Raw genomic sequence first — 19,060 nt, forward strand, 5'->3', positions numbered from 1 at the left:
AATACCTATATACAATAGTGCACACAAAAAGTTACGGCCCTTTGAAGTTACAAAATGAAAATCAATTTTTTTCATATATCGAAAACTCTTAGAGATTTTTCATTGAAAATGGACATGTGGCATTCTTATGGCAGCAGCATCTTAAATAAAAATTGAAGTGAAATTTGTAAACCCCATAAAAATTTTATGGGGTATGGTTCCTTGAACCCCCCCCCCCCCCTCCAACCTTTTGTGTACGTTCCAATTAATTCATTATTGTGGTACCATTTGTTAAACAAAACGTTTCTAAAACTTTTTTTACCTCTTAGTATTTTTTCGATAAGCCAGTTTTTATCGAGATGCGGGTTCTTTTTTAATATATTTACATAAAAATTTTATGGAGGTTTTGTTCCTTTAAAGCCCCCAAATGTTTGTGTACGTTCCAATTAAACTATTATTGTGGTACCATTAGTTAAACACAGCGTTTTTAAAACTTTTTTGCCTCTTAGTTTTTTTTTGATAAGTCACCTTTTATCGAGATGTGGCTTCTTTTTCAAAATATACCTAAAAATGTAAATTATAAATAAATTTTAAGATTATTAACAGGTCTCTATAATCGTACTTAACCATATACAAATATGTGGTGGCTTCCACAAATATTCAAAATATCTCGATAAACACTGGCTTGTCAAAAAAGTACTAAGAGGCAAAAAAGTTTTAAAAACGTTGTGTTTAACTAATGGGACCACAACAATAATTTAATTGGAACGTAAACAAAAGTTTGGGGGGTTTAAGGGAACAAAACCCCCATAACATTTTTATGGGGTGCACAAATTTCACTTTAATATTTTTTAAGATGTTGCTGCCATAAGAATATCACGTGTCCATTTTCAATAAAAAATCTCTAATAGTTTTTGATATATGAAAAAAAATCGATTTTTATTTTGTAACTTTAAAGGGCTGTAACTTTTTTTGTGTGCACTATTGTGTCGATCGGATAGCTCAGTGCGACTAGCGGCTGACCCACACTTCACTTCGCCTTGAGGTATGTGAGTTCAAGCCCAGCCCAGGCCATCGGAAAAACAAAAAGGCTAACGCGCCAGTATAATATTCTAAATATGAATCTGGCGTTTAGACTGGAATATGCGGGCATCTGATCGACCTATGAGGGAGCAGTACGGCAAGGGATAAGGGCTTGCGGCTCGGTGATACTCCCCCATAGATCCCTACCGAAGGGCGTTGACGCCTAAGAACGGTGTAATACATACATACTATTGTATATTGGTAAGTGAGGTTCAATCAACCTATTTTGACCCCAGAATCTGTGGTATAATTTATGACCAATCTTTTCGGGACACCCTGTATAGTAGGTACTGGTGGCGAGTGTGTGAGTATTGACCTAATAGTGCCAAAATCAGCCTGATTCTATTATTATTGAATTGTATATCAATAAGTTTGGTATGCCCGCTTTCTACAAAGCAACAGAAGTACTACATTTGTATTCAGCTTCCAACCGTTTTCGACCTGCTAAACTTAAGTCCTCCCTCTTCAATAGCCCTTCTCCATCCCACTAACTTCCCTACCAACATGTCTTTGCTCTACTCCACTAACACGATATCATCAGCAAAAAGCTGACCAAGAGGCCTCCTCCCTTACCTTCCCTGTCAGTACATCCATAACAAGATTAAAGAGGTAGGGACTCAGTGAGGAGCCTTATCTCTTAAGTTGAATCAATTAAAGGGTTGTTTGGGGGTGAAGGGGATGAGCTCAAAAATCGGAACTATATCACTTCGAAAGCTCATAAATAGCTTGTAAATCTGTCGCAAAGAACGATTCAATATCCCTATTTTTAAGTAGTGGGGGGGGGGGCTGTGTAGTAGTGTAACGTGCTCAAAATTTTTAATGTGCGGAATATGAGAGCTCATAAATAGCTCATAAATCAGGCAGCTCAACACGGGTAAACTACCCATACACCAGGGAAGTATAGAAAGACACATTTAGTCACTGAAGGTTTTCACCTCCGATTTCGTTGAACCTCCATCGATTTTCATGAAAATTGGTGAGCAGTTAGAGGATACCTCAAGGAACAAAGGTGACATGATGCCAACTTGCGCTTTTACCTCGGGGGTGGATGCGGTTTTACCTTTATTAAAAATAATACCATAAATCGATAGAGGGACAAATTCTAAGCAAAATTTGTTATATTAAGTTATTAACATAAATCAATACTTTTTGAGTTATTAAAAATCAAAGATTTTATTTTTTCGTAAAAAAATGCTTGTTTTAAAGCTGTTTTTCACGTATAACTCAAAAACTATTAGCTTTTACAAAAAAAGTATTCTTACCAAAATTGAAGACAATAAAAAATTTAATACACTCTTCTCTCAAAGTACTAAACTTATGTTTATTCAAAGTGCGTTATAGGTAATTGAATGTATGTTTTTTTCGATGAGTACTCAAATCTAAGTATTCAAACTTAAATAACGGGAAAACGATGCATGTTATAAAATATACCTGTTAAATACTTATCAAAGTACTTCAAAATACCTAACAAATGAGCTCCAGAAGAAGTTAGTAGCATCAAAATTAAACAAGTTGTGATGAAACTAAGAGAACACTTTCGAATTTTTTAGGAAAAAGTGAAAAATTAAACATACGCCATTTCCACAAAAATTAAAATTTATAGCAATCCTTACAAAAATTTCTTTGTATTAGCATAAGTAATGATTTTAACAATTTTCACCGGTTTGGAATGCATATTTTTGAAAAAAAATATAATTTAAAAAATCAGAATTTTTAAAATTATCGTCATTTTCATTTTCTTTTGATAATAACTATAAAAATACTCAATATACGTAAAAAATAGTAAATAACCAAATTATAGTTTTTTCTATATCAAATAATATATCATTTTTACCATTTCTGTAGGATGAAAAATAACCGAGATAGAAAAGTTTAAAGCTTAAATTTTGCTGCGAGAACCATGTAACCGTGGCCATTTTAATCTTTGATTTCCAAAAAGTAAGGGGTTTGAAAGATTAAATTTAACGCACTTTAATAGCCTTTGGAATTACCTTTCGAACTGTTTTTAGGTGAACCTGATATCTTAAAAATTAACGGAGTCATTAAAAAAAAAGGATAACATTTCTTGGAAAAATTTTTAAAAGATTAAGTTTGAAAAATTTTTGAATCATAAATTTTAATGCTATTAACTTGTTTGTTATCTCATTTTATAGACATTTCTAAGTACTTTCACAAATGCTTAATAAGTTTATGTTATAAAATGCATCATTTTCCCGTAATTTAAGCTTGAATAGTTAGATTTGGCTACTCACCGAAAATAATATGCATTCAATTACCTATAACTCACTTTTAGTTAATACTAAAAGGTTTTTTTAGTAAGGAGTTTAGTTAATTTTTTATTAGCTTCAATTTTAGTAATAATAATTTTTTTGTAAAAACATATAGTTTTTGAGTTATCTATAAAAATCGGTTAAAAACATGCATTTTTCTTACGAAAAATTAAAAATTTTGATCTTTAATAACTCAAAAAGTTTTGATTTATTTTAATAACTTTATATAACAAATTTTGCTTAGAATTTGTCCCCCTATCTAATTATGTGGTTATTTTTAATAAAATAATTTTCACCCCGAGAAGGGGTGGCATCCACCCCCAGGGTAAAAGTGAAAGTTGGAACAATGTCACTTTTGTTTCTTGAGATATCCTCTAACCACTCACCAATTTTCATGCAAATCGATGGAGGCTGAACGAAATCGGAGGTGATAGCTTATATCCACCTTCAGTGACTCCACTAATTTTAGAAATAACTTTAAGAGTAGTAAACTCGAAGTTTCGAAGACATAATTCAAAGAGCCAACCAAGTTCCTCATATTTGAACTGGGCCCGACACAGTGGCGGATCCAGAGGGGGTCACGGGGTCATGACTCCCCCAAAATAAAATAAATATCAATTCAATAATCCTAAAAAAAAAGAAAAACCGAGAGCTGCCAAACAAAAAAAAATAGGCTCATCCAAAAAATAATTGAAAACCAACTTATCCTAGGGGTGGTAAGTGACCTTGCATCAGAGAAAAGTAATTCAATTACCCTCAAGATCCATGACCCCCCAAATTTCTGGATCCGCCACTGGCCGGACATATGACAAAATGGAGATCATGAGAAGAAAGAAACCTAGAAAGACCGCGACAAAAATGGTACGACGACTTATCAAGAACAGCGGGACTAAATTGGCACCGACTAGCACAGAGTAGAGAAAACTGGAGAGCAATGAAAGAGGCCTATATCGAAAAGATAGAGAACGACTGAAGAAGAAGAAGTATGCTTTTTCCAAAGTCAGTTTGCCAAGTGTCGGCTTTTGAGATTCTTTGATGTAAATTCCGACCATTGGCGTGGAAATTAAGAAAAAGGATCAGTTCATCAAACGCATATTTCAAGAAAAGTCATATAATTTTTATTAATTTTTGCATAATTATATTCAGGAAAATCTCTTAATTTTTGGGCAGAAATTGTTTAAACAATTTTTTAAACAAATTCAAAATATCACCTTTTGTATCCAAAAAATATTGTTTTAGGTTTTTGGGTGACTCTAAATAAGAAAGTTACTGTGTCATTTTTCTCAAAAGTTGATAGTTTTCGGATTATAGGCGATTTAACATCTGAAAAATGCGAAAATACGCATTTTGGAGGCTAAAAACTCATATATAATTTATATTTAAATTATTATCTTTGAGGTTCTCAAGAGCTTAAATTGAAGTTTAAATATTAATTTTGAATATTCTGAACAGTAATCGGGTCTAACTTCAATTTAGGCCGTTGTTTTTTCATTGTTAATTATGCGTATCCATCACATGTTTATGCCGTATACTATTTCAGAAATCTCTTATTTTGCTTTGTTCTGAAAAACATGTTTTTGTTTATTTTGTGTCATTCTAAACCAAAAAGGTTTCTTGTCATTTTCTAAAAAAGTTAATAGTTTTCGAGTTCTAAGCGATTTAAATTCTGAAAACAGCAAAAATACGCATTTTCGAGGCTTGAAAACTCATATGTAAGGTAAAATTTTTGAGGTTTTCGTGTGCTTAAAATGAATTCTAAACATTAATTTTCAAGATTCTGAAGAGAAATCGTTTCGAACTTTAATTTAGACCGCTGTTTTTTAATTGTTAATTATGCGCGTCTATCCGATTTTTATGCCGTATACCATTTCAGAAATATCTTATGAACTTCTCAGAAAAATGAAAAGAAATATTTTGTGTTTAGAATGGCCTACAAAATGTAAAAAAAATGTTTTTCAGGGTTAAATAAGAGATTTTTAAAATAGTATACGGCATAAAATCGGATGTACGCGCATAATTAACAATTAAAGAACAACGGTCTAAATTGAAATTAGACCCGATTACTATTGAGAATCTTGAAAATGAATGTTTAAACTTCAATTTAAGCTATTGACAACTTCAAAAATAATAATTTAAATATCAGTTTTTAACAGTTTAACATTCGTATATTCGCATTTTTCAGATCGCCTATAACTTGATTCGCCTATAACTCGAAAACTATCAACTTTTGAGAAAAATGACAGGGTACCTGTCTTGTTTAGAGTAACCAAAAAATTTAAAAAATATATTTTGGAGCAAAAGAGGTGATGTTTTAAATTTAGTTAAAAAAATTGTTTAAACAAATTCTGCACAAAAAATAGCTCGGCGCCCTTCAGATATGTTTAAGGGGATATTTTTGAACAGGAATCTGCAAAGAAATCGAATTATAATTTTTTTCACATTGGAACGTCCTCACAATATGGTCTATCTACCTATTTTTTTTTTATAATAAACTAATAAGTTATAAACTGTTCATTGATAAACATCCTTTGCAGCAGTGTCAACCCTACTCAGTTTTTTATTTCGTCGCTTCCGTTTTAAGGAATGATATGTAACAGTTCATAATTTAACAATTTTATACATCGTCTTATACCCGATTTTTGTTAATTTCTGAATTCTCGAAACAACTGCATTATCAGTCATTCCAGTATATTTTTTTTAAACGAGTTCACATTGAACGTGCAAATCGTTATTTTTTAATTCGATTAGTTATTTAGTAGCAAAATATAACCTAACCTTACAGTTACAACTCCGCCACTGTTGGATGAACAAATTTTGGTTGTAGAGACACAAATGTTCCGCGGTGTTGTTATCGTGAAAAACGATGCCAAGTTAACGTTAGGCAGAGTAGGGAAGAACTAATACTAATAAACTAATAGTGTTATATTGTTGTTGAATTGAACGAAATATATAAGTAATGGTTCATCACAGTTTGGTTTTTTATTACTTAAAATTTGATACTTTCGATGTTTAAACTTGTTTTCCTAACCAGTGGCGGCTCGTGATTTTTACAATAGGGGAGGCTATACCTAACTGTAAAATATCTAGACAAATTTGCACCAGCAAAAAAATGCGCCAAAAAATGTAATTTAAGGCCCCATCTTTTGGCCATTTTTTATTTACATTTCATAATATCATCCTAATTCATAATTTCATGATATCATCATTTTACAAATAGTTAGTCTAATAGTAAAAGTTTAATACCAAAGTTTGTGTCGTTTATTTGTTAACAATTCCATCTATTTGTAAATAGATACCAAGATACCTATGCATATCAAAATAAATACAGATTTGAAGTTTTGCAGTCCATACATAATGAAGCTTCAAATTTTTTAAGATACTCAACTGAATTTTTTTAATTCTAAACGCGGCCTACTGCCAATTCAAAAACACGATAAATTACTGATAATCTGCTTTGAGTTAGAGATATCGGAAAAAGTTATTTGAGCAAGTTGTTCCAAATATTATTATAACCCCACATACCAAATTTCATAACAAAATTCGCACTTTTAGATTTTTCATTATTTTTAGTCAGGACCCTAAAATTCGTTGTCCCGAGACGCACCCAACCACCCAACGGAGCTGAGAAGCTACACTGCCTCCCTTGGTATATCTCCGGGCAGCGTGTGATGGCGCCGTAGATGCCACTGTTAGGAGACCGGGTCTCCTTAAACGCCTGCTGCGCTGCACGGAGCATTAGCAACGGAGAAAGCTGGGCTTCTCGGCTCCGTTCGTGCATCTCGGGATAACCCAGGGTCCTGCCTACAATAATATGTAATAAAACTGAGACGTGATCATGCGTTCTAATGCTAATGCTCCGTACGTATGGATAATTAGTGATAATATGGAATTTACACGTTGTATAATAGTGAGAGTAATTGTTGTTTTCGCGATTCATGATAAACAAAACAGTATAGAGTGTGTAAAAAATTTATGGGGAGGCTGAGCCTCCCTTGCCTCCTCTGACGAGCCGCCACTGTTACTAACATTAAAGCAAATTCTTAATATCTTGTCTCTTATCTAAAATCATCAACATGGCAACGTCAATGTAAAAGGAGCTTCTTAGTTTTGTCCAGACTACAGTGTTGCCGATACTCCAAAATTTCTTTAAAGTATAATATATACAAAGTTGCTTCAATTTATTAGTGAAGGCCCATTGAAATTTTAAGTATCTAGTTAACTAATTTATATATTTTTTAAGAATTTTTTCATATTATCTTTCTAACAGTGTCATTGACTAACAATTGAATACTAAAGTAGGGAAAACATTTTCAGAATATATAAACTTTGGAATTTTAGGAAATATATCTGACAACCTTGATTGGAAAGCCGGTTTTTTTCATATCAATATGACTGATGATTATGTTGGAAAATTATTAGTGGATAAACTGTATGAGATGATGACAGAAACAGCTGCTACCAGTTAATATAAAGCTAAAAATGTGCTTACTTTAACCATTTAATAAATTTTCTTGGCTTTTAATACAAATTAATGATAAATAATTAACTTTATCTTGCAACTATTATTAGGAGTTTGACAAATAGGGCATGGAATAATACAAAATAACAAACAATACGAAGAAACACTTATTATTCATAAAGCGCTCATAAGTCAAAAGATCCTTCTGCATATTATGTTAAAAAGATAATTATCACTCTAAGTTGTTATTTACAAACATTCACCACCATTAAACAGATATTACGTAAACCATAAATATATAACTAATTATTTCTTCTTAAATGGCCATTCGGTTTGTTATTAGTTTTGCCGCAAAGTAATATTGTCTTAAATTATAGGTTTTTAAAATATTATGTAGAGTTACGTAGGTATATTATATTATTTATGTAGAAATAGGTACATATTTACTTGTGTCGTTATCTCTACAGCTAAATGCTAAATGATCAATAAGATGGTGATCGATTCAAACGAATATTTTAGGAAAACCGCAAATTGTGAAATAATTCTAATATTAATCTTTCGAAATTAAAAGTGGTTGACAAAATATTATATATAGTCCGTCCGCTATAACTTTTCCCATGCGGTACGATTCATTTTCAATCAAACTAGTTTCATCTCTTTTCGTTTCGCAACGTATTATGTTTTCCATCTTTTGAGCTATTTTGCCGATTATTAGCGCGCTCATCACTTTATAGTATACAGTATACAAAATGTATATACACATCGACGTTCGTTTCAATTTATGTTTTGACTTAATTTGATTGAAAATGAATCGTACCGCATGGGAAAAGTTATAGCGGACGGACTATACCTATCAAGACATGAAACAAAGCATGATTTTAGAGCAGAAGTCAAAAATATTTAAGCATAGAATAGTTTTCTTCGAGAACTTTTTTCAATGCCCTATTTATTTTCTTGGCACACTCTTAAACGAATTCCATCCAGAACAAGGATGTATACTGCCTCCAGAATTACTTAGCATATACATACATATATGGGGAGCACATTATGAGAAATGCGCTTGAAGGATGGGAAAAGGGTATCTCAATAAATGGCTGAAAAATAAACAACCTAGTTTTGCAGATGACACAGATCTTCTTGCAAACAGTCAAAAAGACTAATTGATCCCATTCGACTGGTTAAAAACTAAAGTCAAATATTTGGACTGCAGTTAAACATCTCAAAGACAAAAGATCATGATAGTCGATAGACTACATAAAAATCATACGCACGCGACCACGATTGACCGGTTTGAAGATGTGAGCCCATAGGTGCTTATATCTGGGATCATTCATCACAAACACAGAATCACTACAGGAAGAAATAAAACGTAGATGGGATCTCGCAAAAGTCACGGTAGTAAAGAAGGACAAAATATGGAAGGACTCTGAAATTTCAAAAATGAGGTTGATAAATTGCTTTATGTACAGTAAGGGAAAACCCTTTCTTTATAATATATGTATCCTAAAATGTATATAATGATTTAAGCATAAGTAGGTCGTTAACGAGGTGTTGGTTCTATAGTCCAGGGTAATAAGGATTTTCTCGGGACACTCAAAGATCCAGGGAGTTGACTACTTTTTTAGTTATTGTAGACCTATAGGAAGAAAACCTTCCTGTTTTCTGCCTAGAGTTCGTGTCCGTTTTTTAATCAGTAACAATTTAGTGCAAAAATCGCGATTTTTTCGATTTTTTGCACTCCATTCAAAAACTAAATAGTTGACATAAAATTACCATATTCAGTTTTTGAGAACATTGAAAAACCTGCTAAATGCAGATTTTTGAAAGTTAAAAAGTTAATTTGTTGCTACGCAAACTGCAAAATAAGTGAAAATCGTTATTTCTTAATAACTTTTACTAAAACTACCTTAGAACTTTAGTGTTTCACCCAAAGTTGGATATTGGGTTACTTAACAAACCCTCAAAATTTAAGACCGATCCATTAATTAGTTTAAGAGTTATTCTATTTGTTTATCCCAGAGACCTTTTTTTTGCAATAAGATAAGATAAAATAATGAAAATAGAGCAATTCTGAGTATGCCAAATGAAAGTAGAAGAGTGATAGTATCAAAATGTATTAAAACGAGATAAAAAAATAATTAACATAGTCAAAAATTATAATGCCAAATTTTTAAAATTTTGTAGTTTATAAACATTTAGAATAACTTTAAAAATGTTGTCCGTAGAAATAATATTTTTATATATTCGAAAAGATAGTATTTTAACACGAATTTTCAAAACAAAAAATTTAGCCTGGGCTTATTTGGGACAAAGTTAGCCATATGGTTTTTTAACTCACAGCTAATTTGTTTATAATAATTAAGGAATCTCATTAATACCATTTTAAAGAATGGGATTTGTATTTTTTCTTAAAAAATTTGCACAAACATTATACCTTCACAGCACCCTCTACGATTTTTCAAAAATGTAGTGCAAACGATTACTAGGGAAAACCTACAAATCCAGTGAGTTTAAAATACCGAAAAAGCAATTTCAAACGAATATAATTTGCTGCATCTCCGGATCAACTCAATGGATTTTGATCTTTCTTTTTTTAATTGGTATGTAATTTTTACGTACATTACAAATATGCAATTTGTTTATAAATTCATTAATTAATAAACAGTCTAATTTGTTTAAACCATTCTTGAAAAAATATTTTTTTACAAAAATCTATTTTTTTAATCATAGTATCATTAATGATCACAGAAAAAGTTAAAGTACACTTTAATAAATAAATGATTTTTATTAGATAATTATTTATTGAAGATAGTTTATTTATTAAAGTATACCTTAACTTTTTCTATGATTAATAGGGATAGTATGATTAAAATCATGGATTTTTGGGAAAATATTATTTTTTTAAAAATTGTTTAAACAAATTAGACTGTTTATTAATTAATAAATATCTAGACAAATTGCATATTTGTAATGTACAGAAAAATTACATACAAATTAAAAAAAGAACGATCAAAATATATTCAGTAGATCCCGAGATATAGAAAATGATAGTAGTTTTAAGTTGCTTTTTTTAGTTTTTGAACTCGTGCATTTGTCGGCTCCCAGATCCCCCTTCACTTACCACGACTAGTCACCAATTGAACTTCATTTTTAAAAATTCGTGTAAAATACCAGCTTTTCTAATATGTAAAATGACTTTTTCTACGGACAATATTTTTAAAGTTATTCTAAATGTTTTTAAACTACAAAATTTCACAAAATTGCCATTGGGATTTTTGACTATATTAGATAATTTTTTATCGTTTTTTAGTACATTTTGATAGTATCAGTTTTCTACTTTCATTTGGCATACGCAGAATTGCCATATCTTCATTATTTTCTGTCTTATGTTATTGCAAAATAAAGGTCTCTGGGATAAACGATTAGAATAACTCTTAAACTAATTAATGGATCGGTCTCAAATTTTGAGGATTTGTTAAGTACCCCAATATCCAATTTTGAGTAAAACACTAAAGTTCTAAGGTAGTTTTAGTAAAAGTTATTAACAAATAACGATTTTCACTTATTTTGCAGTTTGCGTAGCAACAAATTAACTTTTTAACTTTCAAAAATCGGCATTTTGAAGGGTTTTTAACGTTCTAAAAAATAAAATTTTGTAATTTTATGTCAACTATTTAGCTTTTGAATGGGGTGCAAAACATCGAAAAAATCGCGATTTTTGCACTAAATTGTTAATGATTAAAAAACGGACGCGAACTCTAGGCAGGAAACAGGTAGGTTTTCATCCTATATGTATACAATAACTAAAAAAGTAGTCAGCTACCTGGATCTTTGAGTGTCCCGAACATGGTCTATTTCTAGCTTATTACCCTGGAGTACTATAATAACAAACAAAGCGAAGGTTGATAATGTAGCTAATTGATGTAGTTTGTTTGGGTAACCTTGCGGTTTCGAAGCGTTGCTCACGTATAATCTAATTTCAAAGTCCAAGATAAAGGAAGACAAAAAAAGCCCGAGGAGGGGTTATGTATGGATTATTATTATAGTTAGCATTGTTCGAGATGGGTGTCTGAACGACATCCCCTGAAACAACACCTCCTTAAGTCCTACGCTTATGGACGTTGTATCTTTCAATAAAAGTATAGTGTACATTTCGTGTATTTCCTAAGTTCGAGAGTTGGCCCTTTTCCCGGCCCTTAAGGACCAACAAGACAATATCCCCAATACTAACTAACATACGGATATGAATCTTGGACGCTACGACAATCCGAAATGTTCTGTTGGATGACTATTTATGAAAAGAATATTTTCATATAAAAGTCAGGCTAAAAAAAATATAACATACCTACACTACATTGGCCACATAGTCAGAAGTACAGTGACAGTGGAACACTTGGTAGTAGAAGGAAAGGTAGAAGGCCAAAGACACAGAGGATGATCTCCTACGCGTTGGACAGACGAAGTGAAGACTCTGGAGGAAAAATCCCTACATGAAACCGTCCATGTGGCTCAGGATCGTAGCTAATGGACAGCAAGCTAACAATATTTAGAGCGTCATCACGCTCTAACAAGGGCTCAGGGAATGAGAAGGATTAGTTATTTCTTTGGTGTTTAACTTCCTTATCTCGTTCCTGACGGCTTTTGAAGTTTTTTTCTCTAAATTCCTTAGCTCTGCTATGTTCGTTTTGTGCGTATCTTTCATTTCCCTTACTTTTGCATAGGTTCCTTGTGTCCTTGTCTTGTTCAGTAAGTTTTTCATTTTTTTTTGTTTGCTTGCCTTGGCACTTCTTCTATGTCTTTATCAGAACGTCCACCAACATTTAGCTGCTTAATATTGGTTTCATTTTGTACGTCTTTCTGTACGTTACACTCTATTTTTCTGTTTGTAATCGCAGTAAATGTAACATTTTTAGTCCTGCTACAACATTTCTTTTTTTTTCCTTCTTTACATTCAAGACTACCTTCGCTCTAACTATTCTATGGTCACTTCCACTTGAAAAATTGATTTAATACAGTAACGTCTTGAAAAGCTTCGTTTTGGTTAGTAATTATAAAGCCAATCTCGTTTCTCTATGCCGTTTGGTACATGCCAAGTCCACTTTCTTTGGGAACTTCATCTATAACATTGACCAAAGGCTCCCGCAGGATGCTATCAGCCGAACCCTGGTTTTTTAACGAGGATACTTATTCATTCTACCCGCTTCTTATTTCAAGATGATAAGGCTTCTGGCTCGGAAGTTGAATAGCTCTTAGATTCAAAAACAACTAAGACAGTGCTGGAATCATTTGACGGGAACACGAAAGAGAGACAGAACCACAACGAGAATACTAAATAGAAGATGGAGCAGAAGCAACGGCGTAACCAATATGATCCTAAAAGGGAGGTTACAACTACTTTTCTGGGGGGTATGCAATATAGCCAATTTAAGTGTTGGGGAGGGGTTGTAACCCCTCAACCCCTGGTTACGCCACTGAGCAAAAGGGTGCAAAAAAGTCTGAATGAAAGGAAGTTTCATCTTATGTGTAGCTGTATCTATATTTGCTCAGAGTGCTTTTTGTGCTGCATAAATAATAATTACCTCTATCTTCAATAAATTACTATACCTACATAATATATATGATTTATTTTTCCGTATTCAATAATCAATGTGATAAATTTATTTTCACCACTATAAAACGAAGAATTTTGCAGAACTAGCATAGAACAAGTTTATCTTTCGCCTCTCCCAGCATAACGAATTCCTGCGGATTATCCGCTACTATTTACCGATTTAATTAGAAATTAGAAATATTATTAATTTATAACTATATTTATCAAGAAACTACACATATTCATTAACTAATGTTAGTTTACAGTAATCACAAGGTAGGAAATGCATATAAAATGTAAATTTTCGTAGAAAGCAGTGTATGATCATGATGAGTCTGTTTTATTTAAGTATAAAATAACTAGAAATAATAAATAGTAAATAATAAATTTGAAGTATGCAATTAACTGCCAATCTGCTGTATGTTTTCCTTTATTGGGTATACAGGGTGTTTCATTAATAATTGTCCATATAGTAACTGGAGAAACCTTAGCAAAAAATACGAAGATTTAACCTAAAACACTTAAATAAGATGTGGTTCCTTACTAAGTTACAGGGTGTTTTATCTAAAAATTTAAAAACTATTTTTGCTCAGCATTTTAAAACTATTCGACGTATTCTTTTCATACTTGGCAGGAAGTGTAGGTACTGTAGAAGCTACTAAATTATGTTAAACAAACGTTTATGGCAATAACCAGAGGCGTACGACGGGGGAAAGTGAATGGTTGACCCTTTCCAAATTCTACGCCACTGGCGAAATTGCTATTTAGTTCAATTTTTGAATTCTCCAATACTTTCCATGAAAATAATATTTTCTTCATTCGTAACGATAAAGTCATTAGTTTTCGAGATATTTGAATTAAAAATGAAACGACACGGTTATTTTGATCAGTTTAGTGTGTCGCTTCATTTTTAATTTCAAGTATCTCGAAAACTAATCATTTTATCGTTACGAATGAAGAGGATATTATTTACATAAAAACTATTGCAAAATAAAAAAATTACACTAAAATAACAATTTCGTCAGTGGCGTAGAATTTGGGAAGGGTCAACCAGACACTGTCCCCTGTCGTACGCCTCTGGTAGTAGCTAGAAACGTTTATTTATCTTAATTTAGTAGGGTGTACAGTACCTACACTTTCTGCCGAGTATGAGAAGGATACGCCAAATAGTTTTAAAGTACTAGGTACAAAAATAATTTTTAAATTTTAATCATATGAATCATATCATAAATTAATCAAAATAACTGTGCCGTTTCATATTTAACTTCAAATATCTCGAAAACTAATGACTCTATCGTTACCAATGAAGAGTATATTATTTACGTAGAAAATATTGGAGAATCTAAAAATGGTATTAAAATAGTAATTCCTCCAGTGGCGTAGAATTTGAGAAGGGTCAACCATTCACCACCCCCTGTCGTACGCCTCTGGTATTAGCTAGAAACGTTTGTTAATCATAATTTAGTAGAGTGTCTAGTAGTCGCACTTTCTGCCAAGTATGAAAAGGATACGTCGAATAGTTTTAAAATGCTGAGCAAAAATAGTTTTTAAATTTTTGGATAAAACACCCTGTAACTCAGTAAGGAAACACATCTTATTTAAGTGTTTTAGGTTAAATATTCGTATTTTGTGCTAAGGTTTCTCCAGTTAATATATGGACAATTATTAATAAAACACCCTGTATAATTATAAAAGATTTTAATAGGTCTGGATCCCGCGTATGAAAAAAAAGTTGATTAATAGCAAGCTGAAAATTTGTTAATAGCTTAAGGGTGTCTAGTCGGATAAACTTTGATATATGGGAACACTGGAACAGGGGCAGTTTTAATTGTGGACCAGGTTAAAAATTTGGAACGGTCAGACCACGAAAGCGGCACATTTATTTTGTCCGACAGCTCCGAACAGAGATTAAACTCTCATGCAAAAATCAGAATGCTATTTATCACCTCTCATAATTCCTGTCATTTGACATATTCTACATGTTCCACTCATTAAAACGCCCATTTGGTGATAAATACCAGTCTGATTTTTGCATGAGAGTTTAATCTCTGTTCGGAGAGTTTAAGTCGGTTCTGTCGGACAAAATACATGTGCCGTTTTCGTGGTCTGTCCGTTCCAAATGTTTAACCTATTCCACAATTAAAACTTCCCCTGTTCCAGTGTTCCCATATATCAAAGTTTGTCCGACTAGACACTCTTAAGCTATTAACAAATTTTCAGCTTGCTATTAATCAACTTTTTTTTCATAAGCGGGATCCAGACCTATAATGTTAGAGGAGAATTTCAGGACGAGCGATCGAATGTTTTTAAAAGTTCCAATAAATAAACTATCCTGTTCTCTTTTACCGCCGGTGGGAAAAGGTCGCTGCGCCTTTTGTCTTCGTTAGCATCTATCCAATAAAACATTTAACGCTGAAAATTTTTTGAACTTTTACCCAAAGAAAATGCCCCTAAATATTTCTTTACTTGTTTGTGCAACGATCAATTGAGCATACTGCTTTTGCAAAATACAGCTCATATCAGATCAGATAATTAAAGGCCAATACACATAGCTCGAAAATGGCACCAAGAGGTTTGTCTTAATAGCTTTATTAGATGCGACAAGACCATTTTTCGCGATTTGGGCGCTTTTAGTTGGTATTAGTATTCGCTGTTTCTGTACTTTCTATTCTTATAATATCAAAAATATACAGGTGCAGTTTTATGTGTTCGTTGCACCAGGATTGTTGAGCCCCAGAACATAACGAAGTCAGTTAACGAAGAATTACAAGAAATGCTCTGAGAGATCGAAAGAGGAGTGAAGAGTGAAGACGGAAGACAGAAGAAAATGTAACATACAGTGTATTAACGAATCAGACACATAATAATGGATAAAAAATAATGCAATAACCATATAAACAGTATGGGGGAGAGCCATGTGGTCAATAGAGCAAGAGATATATTACATCACCAATCGGCAACAGATGCATCAGACAACCGCGCAAAAAAAAGGTTGACAACCTTCCAAGAAGAATTGTTTGTAAAGAGAAAGAAATAAAAGGAAAATTAGGATTTCAAAAAAATTTGTTGTAAAAAGCTTAAGAGGGATTCGGCGTCTTTGTTTAGAATTTGGGTTGGCGTCTTTTTTATAAGCCAGTTCGGCCCTGCATAGTACCTATATCTAACAGTTAATGAGATATGTCTCTCTCTCTCTCATGTCGTTTCCCCATTACTGAGGATCGTGATTTCTTCCAATATTCCTAACAATGTTTCTCCATTGGTCTCTATCTTCAGCTGCTCTAAGAGCTTCGCAGGATGAGTTTCCAGCTGAATGCTTTATTTGGTCAGCCCATCTAGTTGGTGATCGTCCTCTTGATCTTCTCCCCGGAACGTTTCCAGAAACAATTAATCTCTCCAAACTGTCGTCACCTCTGCGAACCACGTGACCAAAGAATTGCAGAATTCGTTGCAGACATATTGTGGACAGCCTTTTTTTAATATCGAGTTGGTTTAGAATGGAAACGTTTGTCCTATGAGCTGTCCAAGGTATACGCAGCATTCTTCTCCAGCACCACATCTCAAAGGCATCAATTTTTTGGCGCTCGCATGCGGGAAGAATCCAAGTCTCTGCTCCGTATAGAAATATTGAGAATACAAGAGCATTCACCAGTCTCATCTTGATATTTTGAGAGATAGATCTGTCTTTCCAAACTTTAGTTAGGCGACTCGTCGCATTTTTTCCATACCAATACGTCTCCGAACTTCTGCTTCACAGTTACCATCGTTAGTTATACATATGAGATAATGTATTTAGCTTTAAATATTTATATTCTAATTTAGTTTGATCTGCACGGTTTATGAGATAAATGTTTTTCAGATGAAAGATAGTAGATGCCTTGGTTAAAGTTCATAAGGGGAGAGGTTAGGACAAAAATTGGATGTGTGAATATTGTTGATGTTTCGTTGTGTCGTGGATGCTTTGTGATAACCATGTATTTTGTCTTCCTTAAGTTCATTTTGATGTCATATCGGTAACAGTTTTCGCTCATGTGACATGTGCTCATATTATATGCTGTTAGTAATTTCTCTGTTATAATCATGCCATCTATATCTATACAATCTTTTAGTGTCTCTAAAGATAGCTTGACTTTTGGACATTAAAAACAGCGTTGACAATATACACCCCTATTTTACCCCCTAAGAATATCTGTCTCTTCGGACAGTTGTTCTTCGATTCTTATTTTGACTTTTTTATTCCAATATAAACTTATCTTTTTGATGTCACGGGTGTCTTTTTTATAATGTTAATTAATTTGTCATTTTGGACCCTGCCGAAAGCCTTTTTAAAATTAATGAAGCATAGATATCCTAGTTCATATCTAGATTTTTTTGCATGAGCACATTTATTCCAAAATGGAGTTTCTCTAGTGGCCATGCCGTTTCTAAAGCCTACTTGATTGTCGCTAATTTCACTAACTAACTTTTTATAAATCCTATTACGGATTATTCTCAGGAACAAATTCATCGGATGGTTCATCAGTGCAATTGTCGGTTGTTCTAAGCACCCTTTTCTGAACACCAATACAAAATAGGTAAGTAATACGAATGAACCATTTTACAGAAAAATGCGAAATGGAAGAAGATAATATGTATTGCCATACACATCTCATGTCATTACTATGTGATATCAGGCAGGAATCCACTGGTTAACTGGTAATCTTGGGGAAATCCTAAAATTTCCATTGAGCAAACTGTTTCCTTTGTTAAAACCATAGGACTTACTGGAAATTAATGAAAAAAAAAAGAACAGGGAAAGGTACAAAACGTCATATGACCAAGTAATCATCATCATCAGTCAATCTTCGCTTGTCCACTGCTGGAAATAGATCTCTCTCACAATTTCTATATGTGTCGATCTTATGCCTCTTGCAAAGTTTTAGATCGTTAGTCTAACATGTTAGTGGGCGACCTACGCTTCGGTAGGCATCATCTCGTGATCTCGATTCCAGTATCCGCTTTGTATCCGATTAATACTTTATTGACATTATTTTATTACTCATTATTTTAACTCCAAATACTACTTCACACACTACAATTTAACAATTTCGACTTTGTCTCTGGAATGCAAAAGAAAATTATACTCACCTTCTTTTAAGCGGCGGGATCTATCAACTCCATCCATACTCTTACCAGTACCTAATTTGTATATTGTATAGACTTACAAATACAATAGGTAAGCTTTCGTACAATCCTATCCCGATTATTAACATTTCTCAACATCAACCTCAAATTTTCAATTTCAAAAATATTTTATTTTATGTTTGGATACGTCCAGTCCAGTTGTGTTTTATATTGTTTGATATATTTTTTTCTACAACCGTTTAATAACATACTCATTATTCACTATTTTTGAATAGATAATAACAACCATTATTTTACCCGTGAGTAATAGTTCACTGGTCACGAGTTTAATTTAACAAGTGATGCTTGCGTAGTGACATGTTAGGTTTGTTCTAGAATCAGTTTCAAACGGTTTGAAACCATCAGCTAATAGTGGACCAGCGCGAGTAGAGGGGATAGCTCTGGTGACTGTATTATGTTCTCTCACTGACCAACTGTTTGCTGACGGTTTCTGACTAGTTTGACTGTTTGCTAGAACAATAGATATTAAGATCGAAACAGACTGCCATTACGTTACAT

The sequence above is a fragment of the Diabrotica virgifera genome, chromosome 2 (assembly GCF_917563875.1).
Source record: "Diabrotica virgifera virgifera chromosome 2, PGI_DIABVI_V3a".
In the NCBI taxonomy this organism is placed as follows: domain Eukaryota; kingdom Metazoa; phylum Arthropoda; class Insecta; order Coleoptera; family Chrysomelidae; genus Diabrotica; species Diabrotica virgifera.